The 24,170-nt window shown below is 35.5% G+C and overlaps 1 pseudogene; it reads left to right on the forward strand.

Annotated features, from left to right (window-relative positions):
* The first annotated feature begins 20,802 nt into the window (after positions 1 to 20,802).
* On the forward strand, positions 20,803 to 21,425 carry LOC122147868 (annotated as a pseudogene).
* Positions 21,426 to 24,170: the final 2,745 nt, after the last annotated feature.

A 24,170-nucleotide genomic window follows, 5' to 3' on the forward strand; every position in this document is an offset into this window, starting at 1 on the left:
AAAAATTTTAAAAAATAATAATTAAACATAAAAAAAAAAAAATCCAAAAATAAACCAAAATACATAAAACAATATTATAAAAAAAAAATTTAAAACAAATAAAAAAATACAAATAAGCATAAAATAAAAATATTAAATGCCATAAAACAAAATAATTAAAATATAAAAAATAAATAATAAATAGATAAATATTTTTGCTAATGGATAACAGAAGCCTTTACAGTCTAACAGAACTATGTAAGGACTTAGATTTTAAACCCGGCTATGACACACAATATACATTTTGTTAGTCGCTTGGTTTCCAAGCCCTATCCTGCTAAACCAAAAAACTGACTGGAGCAAAAAAACCAGTTTTTTGCCCTGAGCAAATGACCAGAACGAATTCAATGACAATTTAACGTTTACTCTAGGAACATTTAACAGCCAATCAAATGGACAAAACTCCTACATGTAGCGGCATGATTTTTTAAGACATTCGGGGTCTATTAACACATTGGTTTTCTGACATATATGAGCAAACTCTGTTTGCTCAGCCCACAGCAGACGGCAAAAATGATTAGGGTTGCACGATAAATATCGGCCAATAATTTATGCGCATCTCGTCAGTAAAGCCGGTTATCTAATCAGTGGTAAATTCCATCAAGTGCATGATTTCACATAGAGCACTGTTACTACACAGAGCCTTGTTAATAACAAGCTGCGCAATCCAGTTTCCCTTATCAGCGTGGTTTTTGCACAGTTTGTCAGTTAATTATCAGCCGTATTTATTGTGCACCCCTAAAATGATTACACAACAAAACACAACAGAAGGTCAGAGTGCAAGTCACAGAATATTTAATACGGTAAAGAGTTTCAAACTGTGGTTAAACTGCAACCACGTGGGAGTTTGTCATAAATGTGTATAACTTAGATACCCTGACAAACCAAACCTCTCTCTTGAAACAAATTTTGTTTTTTAACAGCATTTAAAATGGCTTTGACTGACATATCAAAACATGTAGAGATGCTTGACCTTTTTCCACAGTGGCAATTAAATCCACAATTTCACTGGAAATGCTGTCACCAAAGGCATAAAAAGAAATGAGTCATGGTTTTCAGATAAAGGCCAAGACATTTTCGACTTGCCCATCAAGACAAGTGCTGAGCAAGATGAGCAAGACTGCTGTGTGGAAACCAAAACTGAACATAGCGTAACCGTTTCTATCAGCTACATTTGTGATTGTAAAATGCACTACATGCCTTCAAATCATCATTTTGAGATTTTGGAACACCAACTCTCACAAAGAATTCAGGATGCTTGCAAATCTATGGTTGCCATTCCGTCCGATTTGCCTTGATGCTGCTTCGAGGAGGCTGGGGCAGCGGGCAGCACGCCTACACAACATATCTGCGACTGAAGGATGCCAGGGAGGGGCAGGCCCTGGATGCTTCCAAAACGACACCCAACGAACACGATGACTGGCTTTTCTGGGCAAATGGCCACCGGTTCAAAAGTTGCATCAGAGATTTTGGATACCATTAATAAAGAGTTGGGTACAAGAGGATATGTGTGAGTTTATGTTAGAAACTAGTGCTGAAAGAAAAGAACATGAAAAGCCCTAGTCTGTCGGGATCTTGTCTTTCATTGCAGTTTGAGTGGGTTAATGTTGCTTATGGTAGCTAGTGGGCTATTTTCACATGTTGGTAGCAGCTAGGCTAACTTTATTGGGTGAAAGAGAAAAACAGATTGCATTAAAATGAACAAGCAGGTGCACTTGAAAAACATTTAAAACTTATAAGACTAACTTCTAAATTAAGATAACTTAAAAATAGTTTTATTATCAAAAATCTCTGTAGTTTTTCTTGTAGGGGGCAAAACATATTGCAAATGAAAAAAGGCCATTGCTCGAGAGGATGAACAAACAAAACATTCCAATAAAAAGCCGCGCTGAAGCATCAAATTTGGATACTATTATTTGAATGATTTTTGGGAGATTTGAATGAAAAAAAAGGGATGTGGAGGATTGTGTGTAACAACAGGCTTGTCAGAAATATGTGGGATTTGTGTTGATTTCTTATTTCAATCCTAAAAATCATGTATTTCAAATTAGTATTTATAGACCTTAACAAACATGCTAAGGCGGGAAAACCTCCAAACAACTAAACTTTCGTGATCCAATGCAACGCTAAGATGTCTCGCTTGAAAAGTGCAGGCGTACAACAATGTTACTTAAAAGAAAAGTGCATATAAAACGCAAAAATGCCGGGAGAAGGTTATGCATCTTATTTTTCAATGCGCAAACATGTTTATTTCCTGTAAATGTGTACAAGACGCCTAATTCATTGGCCAGTTGAGATAAATTACTTAAAAGATATCAAATGTAGGTAAACAGATAAAACGTGCACTATATAAACTAGTGTGCTTATGACTTTGATAATGAATTAAACTAAAAAATTATAAATAAATTAATGGATTTGTAAAAACCTTTAAAAAATAACAGGGGACACTGAAGCCTTCAACATTCAAGCTAAAAAAATAGCTGAGCACATACACAGAAAAAACATAAACAGGATATGCTACTAAAAAACATTTACTACTTCTACTGAAAACCACTGCATTAAACGCATCTGGATAAAACCAACTGGACAAGGTGGTGTATGGATAGTTAGTATCATAAAATCCTTGACGTATTCTTATTCCTGGAGAAGTTTCTGAGCCTGCCAGTCATCTGAGATGTGACTAGGGATAACTGCTGAGAAAACGAGCAAAAATATGTCCTTTCACAACGGACTAGTCTGCATGCAATATCCTTGAGTCATAGAATGCTGCTGACAGATTCAATCATCCATAAAACCAGTTGGCAAAAGTCTTTAAGATGAAGGGTCAAAAACACATGACAAAATGGACATGCACAAGGTTAGACTAGTGCAAAGCCTCTCTATCTGTTATTCTTTTGTAATCAGGGGATGTATTAAGTGACAGGTCAGGCTGATCCCAGATGAGACCTCTTTCTGCAGGAGTTTGTAATTTTTAAAATCATCTCTGAGATAGCTGTTATGGATCGCGGAATTTTGCAGAAAATAAATTTGAAAAATACTGCCAAACCACCGCAGCTCATTGTACTCCATAGAGTAAATGAACCGATAGCTAGTAAAAATGAAAAACATAACCCTAATATCAACAAGCATCAGGATACCTATTACGCCTGCTGCAGTTTACTCATTCACCATTCTGAAAGCTGTGAAAAATTCATGCTTGAGAGAAAATTAATCAGCTGCTTAATCAGCTACACTGAGAGTGAGGGTTAGAAAGTGGCAGAACAAAGGTCAAGCAGCTGCCTAATTAACCAAAAGTTGTCAAACTAAAAGCAGCCTTTCGCAAGTAATTCACCTGACCCACCATCGGGTTTCCAAAAAATACACATTACCATTGTCATCGGCCATCCATTTGCTTGTGGATGCTATGTAATGGCCTCAAAACTTAGGATGTATGCTTTCATCCTGGCAGAGCAGGCTCATCAATGCGGGCAAAGCTCTCCAAGAAAAGAGACAGACACAGTTACTGAGATACTGAACACAAACCAAGCTGCATACAAAATTCAATTCTTAAATTTACCAATTTCTATTGTATTATATTTATAATTCATGTTCTGGATCCTTGTAATCTTTTTAAATGAACTGCCAAAAGCCAATATCTTACAGACTAGGCCAATGGCTGACAAAAACTGAAATATGGATGTCACACTCATAATTTAAAAGACAGTAGATAACATGCACAACAATTGCCTCTGACATGAACCTTATATTTTAACTAAAGAATCAACAATGCTATAGTACTTTGTTTTTCCATACATCAATTATTTCTTAACAGTTCTGTAACTAATATATTAGGATAACAAAAAAAATGATATGGGAATTTTTAAAATTAAAAATGCTGCTGAAGATGTTTGCATATTCTTATTATTATTATTATTATTATTATTTTTTTTCAAAATTATAATCCAATATGGTTGCATATACTTAGTTTTGGCGAATTTATTGTTCAAACACTAAATGTTCTGGCAAAGTATATCGGACTAGTCCTTCTTGTATAAAACATCCACTTGTTTATAAATCCTGATGGATAAAATAAAGATGGGGTCATATAATTTTCTAGTTTATATCCTGTTTCACACAACCATTACAACAAATTAATATGTAAAGTTATGGAAGTAGAGATGCAAAAGGAAATTCCACGATACTTGTAAGTACTCATTTTGCAGATGCTTTTATCACTTAGTTATGTTCACATCACTAGTTGCAAACCTGGGATCAAGTGACTGCTTTAATAATCACAATGATGCAAGATCCTGTTGAGTTCAAAACATAGATAGTCTTTCGGTTAACCAAGCCACAGGATCCTTTAGCATTAACCAACAAAAAAAGCCTAGATTGAAGCATTGTTGGTTTTTGTAATTGAGAACTAGCAATCATTTTAAACCAGGGACCACATCAAAACAATAAAAAGAGAGCCTCTTTGGAAATAAAGGTGAGGCTTAAAAAACCCAATATGGCCTGTTGCCTTAGACAACAAGTTAACTTGTAATTTTTCAGGGGCCGCGAAAGCACTCTTAGATGAGAAAATTGCGTTGCTAATATGAAGACATTAATGATGAGAAGCCACCGTATCCCAATTCCAGAAATTCAGAGATGGCTTCTAAACAAACCTTCTCCAAATCCCACGGTGTCCGTGGAGGTTCCAGGCTCAAACTGTGAGGGGAGCTAAAAAATTAGGACCAGGCGTGGGGTATTAACTTAAAACTAGCAAACACTATTGTTAGGACCGCAAATATATGCACAGCTGTTGTGTTACCACAGTCAAGGTTCTGGAGGGCCAGGAAAGCTCCGGTTTGTGCGGAGTCGCGAACACTGGAGTCGCTTGTATGAAACGTTCACAAGTGGGTCAGGGGTGTGGTACTAGAGAAACTGGCTGTGATTGTATCCGGTCGGTGTTTGTGGTATCTCAGAGTGTTATAACAACAAAGAAACCGGTCCAAGAAGCTCCTGAGCTTGCAGAACTACACCTTGCCATTTGTTTTTTTCATAACACCAAGACATTTAGAAAACTTAAGAGGAGACGTCTCTTAAAGCTCTCCCTGAACAGAGACAAGAAGTCTATCCTACGCCTTTAAAGTTCACCTTGAAGGCGTTGATAGATGATTGGAAACCAAAGTTGGGGGCTAGGTAAATGGAAAGGATGGAAGCATAGTAAGCAGTATCTGGTGTTCTGAAATCGTAATCACACTACCACAGTACAATGAACTACAAACCTTTATGTTAGATGTATCGTCTCTTGAATAACCAGGCTGTTGCTCAAAACAAATTGAGCCAAACCTGAAGAACACTGACGTTCAATATCTATTTGTTGCCTGAAATACTTGTCTTGGGCAGAGTAATCACAAGTGATCAGCAAGGAACAAGATTGCTGCTATTACACCCGTAGTAAACAATGCTAGTCTCCTGGCCTAGTTACATCTCCTGTGACATGTCCTGTGATCGGATTCAAGAGGAGGGTCTCTCTTTGGGACTCTTGTTTAAATGTGTTCACTGTTACTGCATGTTAATGTAGGCAAATAAGCCCAACTTCCCAAAAAAAAAACAAATAAAAAAGTGTTACATTATTTTTCCCCAAATATAATACTTTTAGAGTCTGCACAAAAACTACCATTCTCAAGTTTGTTTTTGAAAAGTAGTCGCTCACCAAGGCTTGGTACAGTTTAAAATACCTCTCTCTATGGTAATATATTTTAAAAAAATGTGATCCAATTCCTGCTGATGCAAAAGCTGAATTGTTTCAACATCAATTACTTCAGTCTTCAGTGTCATTTATGCAGCTGTTCAGAAATCATTCTTATATGGCTGCTCAAGAAAGCATTCTTATTAATATCAAATGTATAAACAGTTTGTTGCGCTTAATCGTTGGATGTGATACTTTTTTCAGTGATTAAAACAGTTCACAAAAGAACAGCCATTTATTTCAAAACAGGAAAATCTTTATAAACATTTCAAATGTCTTTATAATAAATGAGTATTTAATGAAATCCTTGACAGAATAAAAGTATTAATTTCTTCCAAAAAAACTTGTGGAATGGTAGTGTATATACACAAAATATGGAATAATAAAATATATCAAAATAATAATAATTCTATTACATTCTATATATAACTTTTTAATCCACAAGCACAAATGAGATGTTTCAACCAGATTGCATCAAAAACAACCAAACAAAGGAAATACTATACACCTGCATTATTGTGACTTTTAGGTCACCGCAAAGACGTACAATTTCCCTTGTACAGATTTACAATGCTACAAAAAGCATGATTGCATATCGTTATGTATGTATCAAAAAGAAAGTCATTGACCATACACACATTTCGCCAAAACTGCCACATCAAAACATGTTGCCATACCCCTATCAGTTCGTGTCTTTTAGTGGTCATGGTGATGCAAAACAAGTTGGAGAAAACTGAGTCAGAGTAGCTAGTTAGTTTCAAGCATTTATAATGTAACTGTACCAAAATAAACAGACAAGGATATACGCTATTGACCCCCTGATAATATGGGTGACAAGGAATGATATAGAATAGGACGTACACACTTGGCAAACGCATTTTGCATACTTGATATGTAGAGTGATGTCTTTCTGGCCTTTTGGTACCTGCTGGTTGGTCCCTATAAAGTGCTTTATATAACCTAAACAGGCCTAAGATCAAAACCACTGGTCAAAGCCACGCACCACTGCCTTTGTAAGAAAAAACATGATTCTCGGGTATCTAATTAGAGTTCAGGGAATACAGTTATGTAATGCAAAACTACCCTTACAAACAAACCAATTATATAGTCTGCTAGACAAGAAAAAGTAAATTCATCAAATTAAAGACTTGATATAAACGGATTTTATCTAGCAAAGAAAAGAAGGACAGACAAGGCCACTAGTTATTTTCTGTCAATTCCGCGGTTATATAACAGACAGGGACTAAGGAGATGACGGGGCCAGCTGCCATTTTTCGGGGAGGCTGAACAACTAGCACACCAACTGTGGGACATGTCATTTCTCCAAACAGGACTGGAAACCCAACTCGGACCAGTGGCATTGGGGAGCTTTTGTACTGTCTGAACCTGACCATCAGCCCAGGGACAGCTTGAGCTTCACATCCGGTTGCGGTTCTCAGACCTCATCCCGAGTACAGCAAGTTGTCCAAAGACAAGGCATGTGGAGGCTGATGGGTAATGATCCTCTCTGCTGAAGCTTGAAGAGAGTTTTTGGTCACAGAGGAGGCTGATGTTGTGGTCAAGAATAATTAATAAAATGGTGATAAAGAGCGACGTTTTAGGACATTTACCACTACTGTGTTCAAAAGTTGACGTCGGTATAAGACTTTTTGGACCTTTCAAAAAAGTCAAGTCTTTATGCTCAGCAAGACTGCATTTTTTGATTAAAGAATATGGTTAAACACAGTAATGTTGTGTGAAAACATTTACTACAATTCAAAAATAACTTTTCTATAGTGAATATATTTTAAAATGTCTATTCTATTTAGTGTTGTATGGCAAAACTGTTACATGTTGTAAAGTTTATTTTATTTCAAATATTTTTTTTTTATATGGATTTAGTTACAACTATAATAACCACTGGTGCTCAATAAAATATTGGTTTTCTTACTATTATCAATGTTGAAAGCAGTTGTGCTGCTTTTTTTGGAAAAACCGGTGATACATTTTGATGATTTGCAATAATTTAAAATTTAAATTGTTTTTAACATTAGATAGCAATGTCTTTACTGTCACTTTTGATCAAGTTAACGTTGTTCTACTGAATTAAAGGGACAGCTATCATAGAGGTGTTGACAAAGGATTAACATTAATTCATAAACCGTTTTCTTGTTCTTGTGTAATGAGTTTTGTAAACAACACTCATGGTTAAGAAACGGGGAACAGGAGGACAAAAAAAAAACCACGAGAAAAAAAAAAACGGGAAACCCCAAACTTCCTTGAACTGCTTGTGACACTGAATTCGATTAAAGGCCCAAAGTTTGCCACATTTCCCATGTGATTGTTAATCTAAGTGCTGGGAAAGCCAGGAAAAACCTCCATTATCTAAGACTAATTTCTGTTGCCTTAATTGTCTCTTTATGCTGTATATATAAGTGACTTGGCATGTTATTTTTGTTTTAAGTGAAGTGAAAGTAGTGACATGTGGCCAAGTTTGGTGAACCCATACTCAGACTTTTGTGTTCTGCATTTTACCCATTCCAAGTACCACACATGCACACTGTGAACCACACACACATTGTGGACTGATGCAAAGAATAAAATATCCTTAAATATAAAGAAAATAAAGCATTGTAAAACACCAATACATGAATTTCTAAACTCACAGTTACGAAATTTAATAGGCATACGAGCCCAACCTGCTCAGAAAAACAGGATAGAACACACACAGTCGCTACAGTGTACCAGACATTGATAATTTTGCTTTGCAAACTTCTTACTCTTAAAAAAATATTACATTAACCATGTTCAAGATGCAAATAACCAACCTATGGTATGTTATTTCCACAGTCAGAGAAAAGAACACATGTTAGTTTAGATTCAGAAATAGCATGCTACTTTTTATCGTTTGCCAGTATATATGTGGTGTGGTGTGTGTGTGTGTGTGGTGTGTGTGTGTGTGTGTGGTCTGGTGTGTGTTTGTGTGTGTGTGAAAGTATACAAATTCTCTGCATGCACAAGATACCACAGGTTATCTGCTACTTTTACTTAAAGTTGTAGTATAAACTTCAATTCCAGTGTTAGTGAATGTGGTGGGAAGTAATGTTTTGATCACTATATGTATGCCTAAACGTAACATACTTGTCTCGTACACAATTATTGCATTAAAGATTGCAAAATAATCATGTGTTAATACTACAATACCAAGAATAGCATACTAACTGATTGAGATACGTAGACCTGGATTGATTTGCAAGTACAGGTGACTCTCTTACGGGTCAGATCAGTGCCAAAATTTAGTGTGAAAAATATGGTGGAGCAGTGACACCATCTACAATACAGATCATTCAAACCAGTAGCGGGACGGTGTGTTTTATCACTTAATGACTGGGCTCTATTCCAGTTCTACAAAGGTTGAAACCACTCTGGACTTTAGGCAGTTTCCCAAAGGGCTCTTAAGTCATTGTACACTGCAATCAAGATCAGACGGTTTGATTCACTAAACATAACACAGAAAAGCCAGACCACTAGAAGGCCATAGCTACTTCCATTGTAGAAAGACAACTTTTTTTTTTTAGTCTTTAAGTTGTACTACACAAAAGCCATTGAGGCAGGAACACTGATTGATGACAGACAAATATAACTTAAACATCAGTCTGGTTCACATGTAATAATAATATGGTAAAAAGACAAATGCATTAAGAAAATTGGTGCCACTTAACATTTGCGTTGAGAAGCTCCATAAATAAGATATGGAAATAATAAAGAAAATAAGATTAAATCTAAAACTCAAAAAAATCATCATACTGGTTACAAGCCAATAATGGCACTTCCAGGGTTCCCAGGTTATTGCTGAACAATGACATGGAAAAAACAAGTGAAAGTGATGTGACATGTCCCATACTTGGAATTTGCGCCTGCATTTAAAACCCATCCATGGGCCACACACCACCATCAGTGAGTGGTGAAAAAACACACACACACACACCATGGAACACACCCCCAGAGCAGCGGGCAACCATTTTTGCCACAGGCTCCCAGGGAGCAGTTGGGGGTTCGCGTGCCTTGCTCATGGGTCTCACCTCAGTCGTGGTTTACTGAGGGTGGAAGGAGATCACTGGTAAATTCAACTTCCCTTACCTACAATTTAGTTGATTTTAATAATTAATATATTGCATTTTTAAGGCTGAACATTAAACTATTTTTCATTATTGCATGTATTATTTAATAAAATTATACACTTCTGCATTATTTATAATTATACGCTTTATAAATTACATTATTAATTATATGTACTTTTCCATGTCTCCTCAATGACTGAAAGAAGAAGGGAATCCCTCAGGGGCTGAGTGCAGTGTAGAGAGTAACACTGACCCCTCCTCCTCCTGTGGTGGTGCAAGCGAGCGGTCAGGGTCACATGTGTGTAGGATGGTCGAACTTAAGGCCCGCGTAACTTTCACATTTTCAGCTTTCCTTTCAGTCTCGTGCGTACAGCCGCTTCCGCACCGCTTTCAAAAGTCTACCGCAGATTGAGCGCGGACGGGACCCCGAGGATTGACACCTGCGCAGTACCACGGGGTGCGCAGCTGTCCGGTGAGCCCTTTTGATGACGAAAATAACGTAATGCCAACGGTGCACGGACGGACGAAATATACTTTTGGCCTTTACGCAATCGACAAACGGGACCGTTTTTTGCCTTATTGCAAACTCTGTTCTGGACTTGCACAAAACTGCTTGCAAGTGGCAATCATTTTCCAACAGAGGCACTGAAGAGGGACGCAGAGAGGAGAAAATACTGTAGCAGGCTGGCCAGAGGCACTGAAGAGGGACGCAGAGAGGAAAAAATACTGTAGCAGGCTGATCACTACTGTTCCCATGATGCACGAACTATTGAAAGAAAATCCTCAATATTGATTTGGGGGTTTATATGAACGTGTTTCTGAGGGGAGCTGACTGTCTTTTGAACAGTGTACGTAGTATAATTTGCCCAAGTTGCTTTGTCAGAACATTCTGTTTTTGCTTCAAATTGGGTTATTATTGAATCAAATTATGTGTATGATTATTATTATATAACGAAATGATATAAATGAAATGTATATGAATATATAACTAAAATTAAATTAACTAATTACAGATTAAGGTTAAATAAAGATGTCAGTCTTTAAATTTTATTTTTAGGAAGGAAACAATCAAAGAAGAAAAAAAAAACTAATTTACTGTTTCTACATTCTGTATGCTGCTCAAAATCAAAATATATGTGTCTCAGCGGGAATTTTATTTTGTATTATTTGGTTTTACCCAGTCATTTAAAAATAACACATAAGGTCAAAAATCTCATACTGGCCCATGCTAGTGTAATTTAGAATACTATTTATTTTGATTTAGAATACTATTTATTTATTTTTTTGTTCTCTATATTTTTTTTCTTTGCTTCTTGGGTGTAACTTTATACCAAAAAATGTTCACATTATTGAAATAATTTTCTAGGCCTGGAAAATCACTTTTTTTATGAGCTTTTAAATAAACTTATTGCCAAAACTCAGAAATGATTCAAATTACAACAGAAAATCAGAATTAAAAACAGAAAAGCCCGCACACACCCCCACAACGCACACACTTTGGACTGAAAAACTGGTTTGTTTCGTAGAGCAAGCATCGGGCAAGAAGCAACAGATCCCAATCATCACTTATAAGTAAACTTGTAGAAACTCTAAGGACAAGGCCACCCTTTATATGGGCATTTTAAAAAACCATTTCCTAGAAGCAATTGTACGCGCTATGATGCTCTAGGCACCTTTATTGACCATGCTGCACAAGTAAGGACAGTGCTTAACAGAGATTGCATTCCCTGACTATTCTCAGCCGGGCCACATTTAGACCCCCATACAATTCTAAAATAAAGACTACAGCATGAGCACAGGGGGCTTGCAAAGCACAGAGGCACTCTAAAGTACATTTTGTGTGTTGATAAGGCTGTCAGCTATGATGGGACACAGCTACTTTTATCCAATGTAAAATAATAATTCAGACAGTTCAAACTCACCTGAGACACCGTTGTCCGATGGTAAAGGGGTCTGGGTTTTAACATGATTGGATTTGTCGCTCGACATTCCAACAAGAAGAATATACATACAATCCAGAAAGGCACAATCTGCTGAGATCCATAGTGGGACAGCTGGTTGGGATACGAGAAGAGACAGATCATGTGAGCAAACAACAATCCAACCCTGCATGTCAAGTCGGTGTGTTAAAGTAATCCTGAGATGATATAAGGAAGAATGCAGACAACCTGAAACACACTCTGAATAAGCCTACTTCCTCACTATATAGTAGGTGGAAAAACAGCTGTCCAAAATTCAATAATACCACCCATATTCATACTATACAGAACATACTCTTTAACAATGGAAAAGTAAGTTTCATTAAAACACAATAGTACATATTTTGGACGGAGCTTTAATGTCTTTAATTATGACACTTAGTCTGCACATCGCTGTTAAAGTAAAGGTAATAGATAAAAGACTATATTTTGAAGCTATATGTTTGTTTGTTTTTTTATGCTCAGTATTTTTTCTTCTACTGTATGAACTTACAGTGCCTCCTGAACTTAAAGTTTCTATTTAAAACTCAATAATACATATTAAAAGTATTTAAAGGTAGTAATATATTGTGAAATATCAATAATGTGGGCACCACACCAATTAACTTTTTTTTCTTTAAAAAGCATCATTTCTAACAGGTAAAAAATTAAAGAATTATAACAATATAAAGGTAAAACCCACTCAGTAAGCAGAATATAAAAGGGTTTAAATCAATGTTAGTTATTTGATAGTAATTAAGATACAGGGTTTGCGTTAAACATTTGAACTCATGCTGTGCTGAAATTCTCCCTGTAATTGACCTGAAAATTATTTACTATTTTACTTTTTTTTTGCCATTAATTTATTTTAATTATTTTATTAATGCTTTCAAAAACTTTTGACATTAAAATATTAGACGGAAAAATGACCCCCAGTAAAACACTGTTGAAAAAAACAAACAGACAAAACAATAAATAAATGTGCCCCAAAACACCAACAAAGAAATGTTACAAACTGTTTGTGTTTTATCAAAACGAATGCGACGGTTTTTTTGTACGCATGACCTGTGATGAATGTTATCGAGTTACTCCCCTACTCACCTGCCAAACTAGTTAAATTTCTAAGGGGAACCATGTACCGTTAGTGTAACTATACTTACCATTTGAAAGGTTTACAGTCTTAAAGGTTTAGCTGTACCATATGAAGGGCACAGACTTTACACAATAATAATCTTAATAATTAACACTGACATTAACCTACGTATCATATCTCCAGATATGGCTAAGGAGCAGTTCATAACTAGTAAGAGTTCCTTCACACGGCATTTCGCCCTAAACAATATCAGTCATAAACAGCTGATTCATATCAACCGACTCAGTATATATTTGTTTTCATGCGGTTGAATGCGCAGCTGGCTTTGTAGCGACACGAGGCCACTGGTTTCCACCTTTCCCTCTTTCTAAACACCCAAATCCATCTCTAAACAGTCGTGTGATGTAAAACACAGCGAAAGCAAATGTTAAACGGTTTAAAATGAGCTGCGTTACCTCGGATCCTCGCGTAGACCGTCTCAGTGTTCGAGGTTCGTCTTCAGCTGCTCTCTCCTTCCATCAGACTCCATGGAGGCTTTGTACTGAAAACACTCCTAAAACACACGAGCACACGGTTCTGTGCGCTTTCCCGTGCCGACGATAAGAGCATACGGCAGGTGGACGTTGGTTCGCTCGTCCTCGGTCAGGGACCGGAAGCATAGGAGGCCGAACGAGCTGCGCTTTCCTCCCCTCGACTCACGCCGGGCTGGCAGTCTGCGGCGCGACGCATGCGCAGTCACACACACTATGCCTAATATCGAACGGCCTCTGTTACAACCTTTATACAGTCGTATGGTTACAACAAACACACACATGCTGCTTGTTATTTAATGGTGTCGACTTTAAATGCACTTACTTAGTTTTTTATTTAAGTAATGATATTTTCTAGTATGTTTATTAATGATTAGTGTGTTTATTATGTTTACCACAATTAAGGGTGTTTTATATTTTAAAAAATTATATAATTTGGCATAGTCTGTTTATAATATATAATATTATTATAAATATAACATTTAATATTAATCTATGTTATTTTTTTTAATATTTGCATGTACTTTATATTCCCCTTATAGTATTATACTTTATATTAATATCATTTTAAAAATGGCATATATGCTACAATGTAGTTTTTATGTTTAGTTAATGATTTTATAGTTAATTGATATCTCCTGACCCACTTGTGAACTTCACAAAAACCTTTTTGCAATTTTAGTTTTTCATTAGGTCAGTATTTAGTTTGTTTATTCTTTACCACAATGAAGGGTGTTTTATGATAATCATATTAATAATAATTATTATAATATCTAATATAATTATATAATATTACATTCATTTTAATAATTATTATAAGGCTAATTTTTTATTTTATTTTTTTATCAAATATTTGCACATAGTACTTTATATTCCCTTATAGTATTATACTTTTATTCATATCATAATTTTTCTCTTAATTTATGCACTTTTATCCAAAGTGACTTACATTACATTCAAAGTATACATTTTTATCAGAGGATGCATTCCTTAGGAATTCCTTAGGAAGTGGCCTTTTGACTGGTGAAAAAAAGAAAGTGCATTCACTGTTTGGTTGGCCACCCACATCTGTTGTGAAGGTGTTTTCCTAACACTTTTGTTTTTTCCTACTCAACAGTTCATGTGAAGGAACTGCAGAGTGTGCTCGTGTCTGTGAAAAGATTACAGTGCCTCCGAGTGGCCTCGTGATGACACTGAAAAAGTTACTAACTGATGTTAACATTTTACAGTTTCAGTTTGAGGCATCCCGGACCCTTGGATCATGCATTTTGAAGGAAAAGTTCACCCAAAAATGAAAATCTGATGAAAATGTGCTCACCTTCAGGCCATCAAAGATGAAGATGAGTTTGTTTCTTCATGGGAACAAATCCTTCAAGGCGTTTTAAATTTAAAACTATAGCCAAAATACCAGTCCATCAATCCATAATAAGTTTCCTCCAGTGAAAAAGTCCATCCACTCTTGTCCTCTCACATGAAAATCCACCAACATATTTGTTTAGAACTGTTTGTGCTTGTAAACAGCTCCTTGATCTAGCATATTTCATTCCTGATTGATACAATATGACTTTGTCACTGGAGAAAGCAATATTGCAGATAGAGGACTTGCATATATTTTTGGAAGCAATGATTTGAAGTTAAAAAAACCATCATATTGATGGACTGTTTATTACAAACATACAGCTTTCTTCTTTATGAGAAAATAACTTATGAACAACAAACAAATTCACCAAAATCTCATCATATTAACAAACAAATCAGCTGTTTGGACTTATTGGTGTGCACCTGCCCAACCTTCAGGACTTGTACAACTCCAGAGTGAAGAAAAAGTGAGAGAACACGGGCAGACAATATCATCACAGACCCCTCTCACCCCGGCCCCATCCTGTTTGCACTTCTCCCCTCTGGCAGACTCTATAGATCTCTGTGCACAAGAACATCTAGGCATAAAAAGTTTTTCCCCATGCCTTCTCCATCTTAAACAGCTAAAGCAGAAATGATATTACCTGTTTTATGTAATCATTTATCCATTTCCTGCAATTGGCTGTCTTTCAAGTATTATGTAAATACACAAGCATATTTTATTTTATACAACTGTACAGCAAATAATGCACAAATCTGTACCAGATTTTACCCACATTATTATTATAAGGATTTTACTTATTTAATTATTCTTTTTGTTCTCATGTCATATATGTATGTATGTATGTATGTATACCAAGAGCACAACTAAAAAACACAACAAATTCCTTGTGTGTTTGCACACACTTGGCAAATAAAGCTAATTCTGATTCTGATTCATTCTGATAGCACCCATTCACTGCAGAAGATCCATTGGTGAGCATGATGAATGATTGGATTGCCTGAGAATGAGTACAGTTTTTTAGAAAATGTATATACATTTTAGGCCATTAATGTATGGCCTATATCATCTTTAAACATCTCCACCAGCTTTTTGCCTTTTTGTTTTCACTGACTTCCTCTCAGCGCATTAGGCTGTGCTCACTTCCCTCCTTCAGTCCCCTGTGTCACTGTGTTTAGGGAGTTTTTTATTCATACCACTATTGATAATTTCCTGGACGCTCTTTTGTATCATGCACGGTGAGTTTGATCTCTTATTTGCATTTGATTCTCTGTCCCAAAACTCTCCTTCCTATTAGCTTTTATTCTAGGTCAGATTTAATTCGCATCTCGGGTTTGATCATTTGTAAACTGAGAAGAATGCATTGATGTCATTAGAGCAGTTACATGTTTTTTTTTTTTTTTTTTTTTTTTATTCGCTATAGTAAATGGAGCTCTGTTGTGGTTTATATATCTGACCAAATAATAATAAAAGTTAATGTAATGGTATTTTTAATTTATATGTATTATATAAAATAAAGAAAGAAAACCTTTACTTTTCTACTAAAAAATACAGTGCAAGTTACAGTATGTGAAGCCTACATAGTATTGGTAGCATTTGGATATACAAGAACACAGACAACAATTTGTATTTATTAGATAATAAATGAAAAATATACAAGATCAGAGGGTTTGATGGAGAAAGTTTCATAATCTGAAATATGTGAGATGCACATACATTGATTTGATGACTCTGGCGAGTCTGACTCACTTTGTAGTTTATTCGGACAGCCTCAGAGACAGAAAGAAACTGTCAGTAAAAATACCAAACCAATGTGCAATTCAGAAAATATCCTTGTGAATATCTAAAACTGCTATTAACAAAAAAAAAAAAAAAAAAAAAAAAGAAAAAAATATATATATATATATATATATATATTATATATATAATATATATATATATATATATATATATATATATATTTTTTTTTTTTTTTTTTTTTTTTTTTTTTGACATGGCACCTAGTAATTATAAAAACATGCATTCCTACTACTGGAATTTGCAGTGTACTCCTTTTGATTGGAGCTTAAGATTTTTTACACAAATACTTTCCTGCACAATATGAATCATACAGTAAGTGAATGGACTGTTTGCGGTTCTTGACCCCTAAAACAATGCAGCTTCAAGTTCTAGTTTCTTTGAAAAATAAAAAAGGAACTGTCTTTTTGTCAGCAAAGTCATGTCAGACCCCTAAACCTATAAATACTGTACTGAAGTCACATTTCAAACTCAGATGTGCATAACTAGGCCTTCAACAGATGTAAAAAGAATCGACAGCCTCTTCATTTGATTTTTCTATGATGAGGAGAATGAACATAATATGTTCTAATAAATATTGCAAGATTATTACATTATTGCATCGTTTCAGATGTTAACAGACACCCATGTGAGATGAATTACTTCCCTTCCAGCTCTGTGCAACTGTTCTTCTCAGAAAGATATAAATAAAGGTCACTGACAACACTAATGCTTTGTGGGCGTTAAAGGCGGTCATTTTTAAGCTTAAATGCATGTGATAATCTGACATAAATATGACTTACTCAACCATAATGGACTTCTAGCATGAATATGTTAATTTATTTTGTTAAATCAGTATTGGAATGACTGTTTTTGTCTAATATTAAAGATTCAAGATTGATATATTCAGTATTTTGCATGTTGTTTCAAAAAGATACCTGTTTAAAATAACTGTTTTCTATTTTAATAAATTTTAAAATGTAATTTAGTGATGCAAAGCTAAATTTTCAGCATCATCCGGTCTTCAATATCACATCATCCTTCAGAAATCATTCTAATATGCCGATTTGCTGCTCAAGAAACATTACTTATTATTAGCAATGTTGAAAAAAGTTGTTCTGCTTCATATTTTTGTAGAAACTGATACACTACCGTTCAAAAGATATTAAAAAGATAAGAAATTTACACTTTTACTGAGCAACAACACATTAAATTGATCAAAAGTGGCAAAAGACATTTATAATATTAAAATAATAATAATAATAATTCAATTTGAAATAAATCTTTATATTCATCAAAGAATCCAGGAAAAAAGTATCACAGTTTCCACACACACACACACACACACACACCACACCACACACAAAAAAAAAAAATTCTTTAAAAAAATCTTAAATATTAAGCAGCAAAAGCTGTTTTCAATATTGATAACGATAAAAAACATAATCAAATATAGCTGCAAGCAGCAATTGCGGGGCCAAGCACTCCAGCGGCAAGTTGAGGACCTAAGCATGGCATGGAGCATCAGATCAAATGCAACAATGAGCAATAAAAGCAATTTTAGGATGATTGTAATTGAAATGGCTGAAAAATCATAATACAACCTCTAGTAGCATGATATATTGATATACTTATGATATACTTGATATATGATATACTTATCAAGTGTGACCAATAGGTGGCGCTGTTATCAAATCGATGTGGTGTGTTCTGTGTGAGTTGACAATGACACACACAAAGTTTGGTGTCAATGTACCAAAGCATTGCAGAGATACAGCTACAAGTGCCATTTTGGCATCATGCTTCAAATTTGTTGCTGTGGTATGCGAAAACGGTTTTGTCTATCAACACAAAATCCAGAACTTTTTGTCAGCACAGTCTGAAGATCATCTGACTTAATTTTGGTAAAAATCGAACCAACGGTTGATGAGGAGTTCCAAAAAGTAGGTTTTTTCAACATAAATCAAATGGCGGACAGGAAGTTTTCAGCTTACTCTGGCATATTTGGTATCTATGTTGTCGGCATAAGCCCCTGGATATTTTGAGACCATTTTCATTCCAATAGGCTAATGCAATAAAAGTTATTAGCATTTTTATAAATGTAATTATTACTGATTAATGAATGGTTTATTACTCTTGACCATAGGTGGCGCTGTTACCAAATTGATGTGGCATGGTCAGTGTGAGGTGACATGGCACATACAAAGTTTGGTGCAAATACGTCAAAGCTTTGCAGAGATATAGCCTCAGAATCATTTTGGCACCGTGCCTAAAATTTGTTACGGTGCTGTACGAACCGGTTTTGTCAATCGACAAGAAATGCATAACTTTTTATCAGCACAGTCCTGAAGATGATCTTGACTTGATTTTGGTGAAAATCGGACCAACAGTTGAGGAGGAGTTAGAAAAAGTAGGATTTTTAACATAAATCAAATGGCGGACAGGTAGTTCAGATTTCCTACTAAAAAAATGATATGTCTGTTGTTGGCATGACCCAAGGAATATTTTGAGACCAGTTTCATTACAATAGCCTAATGCAATCAAAAGTTATTAGCGATTTTGGAAATTTTCATAATTAAAGGTTAATGAATGATTTATTACTCTTTGCCAAAAGGTGGCGCTGTTACCAAAATTGATGTGCCGTGGTTAGTGTGAGGTGACAATGGCACATACAAAGTTTGGGTTTAAATATGTCAAAACCATTTGCAGAGATACAGCCCTCAGATGCAGTTTGGCATCTTTCTAGCAAATTCGTTCATGCGCTAAACGAAAACCATTCCGTGTATCAACACGAAAATCCATAGCTTTTTGCCAGCTTTGTCTGAAGATGACCCGAGCCAAATTTGGTGAAAATCGGACCAACGATCTAGGAGGAGTTTCAAAAAGTAGGTTGTCAACATGAATCAAATGGTGGACAGGAAGTTCAGGCAAATATTGATAAAAATTGGTATCAGTGTTCTCGAAAAATTGGTATCAGTGTTTCTCATCATGATCCAAGGAATCTAGCAACATCAGTCGGATTACAATAGGTTAATGTTAAGCAAAAGTTATTACATTTTTCTAAATTTCATCATAACTTTTGACCACAAACGTGTCGCTGCCCCCCAAATTTTTGAGTACCATGAGGGTATGGCGCTGAAGATTTTTGTAATTAGTTTTCGTAAAGATACGCTAATGGCATTCGTAAATACAGCGTTTTAGAAAATAATTTCAAAATTGCTGATGCCCAAAATGGCTGACATTGGAAAATTGGGTTTCATTTAATTCGGGCATGATGCAACCGATCTAACGAGACCAGTTATGTGAATTTTGGCCAAAGCATTCAGAAGTTATGAGCAAAAATATGCATTTTTCATATCTTCTGACCACTAGGGGGCACAGCGCTGAAACACTGCAGGTAGTCTCAGGTCATGCTTGTTATAACACACACCAAGTTTGATCTCAATAGGCCAAACCGTTGCGGAGATATAGCCTCACGTCCACTTTTGCATGCCTTTCGTAGAATTTGTTCACGTGCTATTCGGAAACAATATGAATAATCAACTTTAATTCCATAAATTTTTGCCAGCGTGGTCTAAGGATGATCTGGTTCAATTTTCGTAACAATCAGTTCAATGGCCTAAGATGAGTTCGAAAAAGTAGTTTTTACGAACAATTGAAAACAGCAAAAAAAAAAACTTAAAACTTACGATTTTTTAATTTTGGTGTCTCTTCGACTCGGCATGAGCCAAGGAATCAAAGGAAAAATTTTAAAGAATTTTAATTTTGTGGTTTTACGGTTTCAAAAGTTATTAGCATAAAGAAATTGAAACTTTGGACAAGTGGTGGCGCTAGACAGTTGGAGTTAGAGACTCCAAATTTGCTATGGTTAATGTTGACACTGTCCTCTATCAGTGTCCCAAATTTCACAACTTTCCCACAAGTGGTTCTATGGGCTGCCACCTTCGGTGCTTGGCCCCTAATAATGGAACACTAGTAATAACTGATCATATTTTAGCAGCAAAATGATCTGGGGGATATTTTGCAATATTACTGTTGTACTATATTTTTTATCCAATAAATGTAGCCTTGGTGAGCAGACTTCTTTAAAATATGTAATTATTCCAAACTTTTATAGTGTATCTAGAATTTAGTTTCTGCTTAATATCTCATGTACTGCATGTAAGTCACAGAACAACATTTGGTCCTTGTGTATCTTTCAGTTATTGAAAGTTGAAGGAAGAAACAACAATGCAGAACATCAAGTGTGGTTGTGGTTGGAGATGGTGCCGTTGGGAAGACCTGCCTCCTGATTTCCTTCACCACCAACGCCTTTCCTAAAGAATACGTCCCCACGGTTTTTGACAACTACAGCGCACAGCTCGCTGTAAACTCTAAAGTCGTCAGTCTGAACCTGTGGGACACTGCGGGACAGGAGGAGTACGACCGTCCTACGGACCCTCTCCTACCCACAGACCAATGTCTTCATCATCTGTTTCTCTCCATCGCCAGCCCCTCATCCTATGAGAACGTCAAGCTAAAGTGGTACCCCCGAGGTGTCAGAACACTGTCCTAATGTGCCCATCCTGCTGGTGGGAACTAAAAAGGATCTGAGGGATGATCCAGAGGTGCTGAAGAAGCTCAAGGAGAAGAACCTGTCTGTGGTGTCCCAGCAGCAGGGGGTGGCACTGGCCCGACAAATCCAGGCCAGCAAGTACATGGAGTGTTCAGCGCTCAACCAGGATGGGGTGAAGGAAGTGTTTACAGAAGCTGTTCACGCTTTCCTCAACCCCAAATCACGATCCCCCAAGAAATCATGTGTAATACTTTAAATGGGATAGGACCTGAACATATGTATTTTTATATGGGGTATTTGTTTTAATCACATGTACAAATAAATGGAAATCTTTTAAATAAAATCTTAAAAAGTATAAAAGTTTTTACATTATATAACAAAAAATCATACCAAGTGGTATTTATTTCAAAGAGAAATTAAATATATAATTTTTTTTAAAGAATATTAATATAAATAATGTTAGGTTTCAAATAATCAAAAATAGAAATACACTATACATGTTTCAAATAATTAATTGGTTTGAGTAGGCCATACTTAAACAAACAAGATCACACAAATTAACTTTTATAAGCGCTTGGAACTTTCTCTCTCTTTTTTTTTTTTTTTTTTTTTTTGGGGGGGGGGGGGGGGGGTCACAAAAACTGACACAACAAAGGGCATCTGAGTTTTTTTCATTGTTTCGAATTTAATGAACTTGTTTTTGTTTGTTTTTAATTCTGAGGAACTTAAATTTTTACAAAAACTGGGAGACTGGGGGGCTGGGGATTTCTATTTCCCAGCATGCTTTGTCATGGCACTCAAAAGGGCACTAACTAAAATGTTGAGATTTACATGATCATTTTTAGTGATAATCAAAATGTATGAGTTACAGTGGTTTACTCAAATATTTCAAGTTACGAGCAATTAGCATGTATTAGTTACAAAATAACAATCTGACAGTTCTTCTTAAACTTTAACTTAAAATTTTGAAGTAACTGATTATCTTATATTATGTTTACAATTGACGTGATGAGCACAGTGACAAATATTTTCGAAGTTGTAACTAAAATAAAGATTGTTGGGGTACATTTTTCGAGAAAATCCTATTTCATTTTTTTTCTACTTGAACATTTCTACTTGAAAATTTGTTACTTGCAGTTTCTTTGTAATTATTTGTGAAATTATCTAGCAATTTCAGGTTCTGGCTCTGAGAAAAGCTCTAGCATAAATTTTTAATTTTAATTTTAATGTCACATGGACTGTTTTACCGATGTCCTGCTACGTTTCTGTGTCTGGGAACATTTCAGTTGCATTGCTGTCTATGGAGGGTCAGATAGCCCTCCAGATTCCATCAAAAATCTATCTTAATTTGTGTGTTCCGAAGATGAACGAAGGTCTTACGGGATTTGAATGACATGAGGGTGAGTAATTAATGACAGAATATTCATTCTGGGGTGAACTAACCCTTTAAGTTTCAAATCACTGAGTCCTATTTGTGAATGCTCCCGACTATTAAATTGTGTTTTTCTTTGTTACTCAAAGGTAAATATAACCAACAAATGTAAGCAAAGCTGTCACTGATTCAAACTACAGTATATTAAACTATGAGGTTTAATTCATGATATTCCAAATAATCTGCAGATATAAAGCATGAATAAAAGAGTCTGACTTTGCATGTAAAGCAAAGCCTGTTTTCACTATGATGTTCAGTGGCATATTTAATCTCACTGCAGCAAATAGTATTAAAAATCATGTACTGTTGAACACAAGAAAGAAATTCTGTGCCACTTCTGTGTGAATAAGTTCACACAACTACTGTCACAGTATTATAGGTTTTCTATAAAATGCTGACTTTGTACTTTTCTGCACACGTTAATAAAAAGGAGGAACCGTTTATGCAAATCTGTGCTTTACACACTTACCTCACGATTACAAAACATGAAACTCATTAGTTTCAGGTTCAGTTTTTTGGGGGGAGATGAGTTTGTGGCCGCTTATGAAGCAATTTTCATGCTTTCATGTACTTTCTTTTGTATTGATTTTCAAGTCTCTTGTTAGTGAGAGCAGAAGAAATGAGAAACATTCAGTTCCCTCCTCAAAATCCTCAGCTATTTCTGGCACAGTTTGCAGCAGTCTTGGTTTTGTTGTATGTCTGGAGTCACAAGAGAACAGAACAACAGAATTAGTCGCTTTTTAGCTGGAAAATAAAATAAAATAAAATGAATCTCAGGGTTGTGAATAAAAAATAAAAACTCTAGCCCTTAGAAAAGCTCTAGAAAAAAAAATATTACGGTGAGTGAGACATTGAACCAGATCTGATCTCATCCGTCTCATCTCACAGAGTTGCATGGTGTTGCATTTGCCTCAGTGTGATTTGAAAGTAAAATGAAGTAGACTAACATGAGACTGCTGCAGTTGTATGATGAGGCAAACACTGCTGTTCATTCACTTAAATCCTGACCACAAGCCAGAGAATTTGACAGTGAAATCAGTGTTATGGCCTCTGGCAAACCCTAAACAACACTCTTGTCTTCGTTTGGACCTTGCTGGCTTTCATTATGTTTTAACATTTGCTTTCTCATTAATTTAATTATACAAATATGAGCTCCAGTTTGCAAACCTATTTACAAATACATCTATTTCTTTGATCATGTAAAAATATATATATATTATGTGCGAATACTGCCAGCCTGTGGACAAAGATTGAAAGCACCTCATTTAAACTTGCTAAACATGAGCTGTTGGTTTTATTCAGGCCTTTCCCTAACAGTATTTGCAATCAAAATAATGTGGAAATTGGTGAATTTCTGTGAGGGTCAGCTTATGTCTCATCAATTTTTGTATGACAATTGCATTAAATATATTATTAATCTATTGCCAGGGTTTTGAAGCTTTATCTATTTATTTATTTATTTGCCAAATAATGACACTTTTGTCTTCTTAAGAGCATTTTGACAGCAAAAATATGTCATTTCATGGTACAGTTTTGCATCACTTATTTTCCAGTTTGTTTCTGTGAAGCTGCTTTAAAACAATTTGTATTATATAACACAGCTATAAAAAG

This window comes from Cyprinus carpio, chromosome A15 (genome assembly GCF_018340385.1).
Source record: "Cyprinus carpio isolate SPL01 chromosome A15, ASM1834038v1, whole genome shotgun sequence".
NCBI lineage: Eukaryota > Metazoa > Chordata > Actinopteri > Cypriniformes > Cyprinidae > Cyprinus > Cyprinus carpio.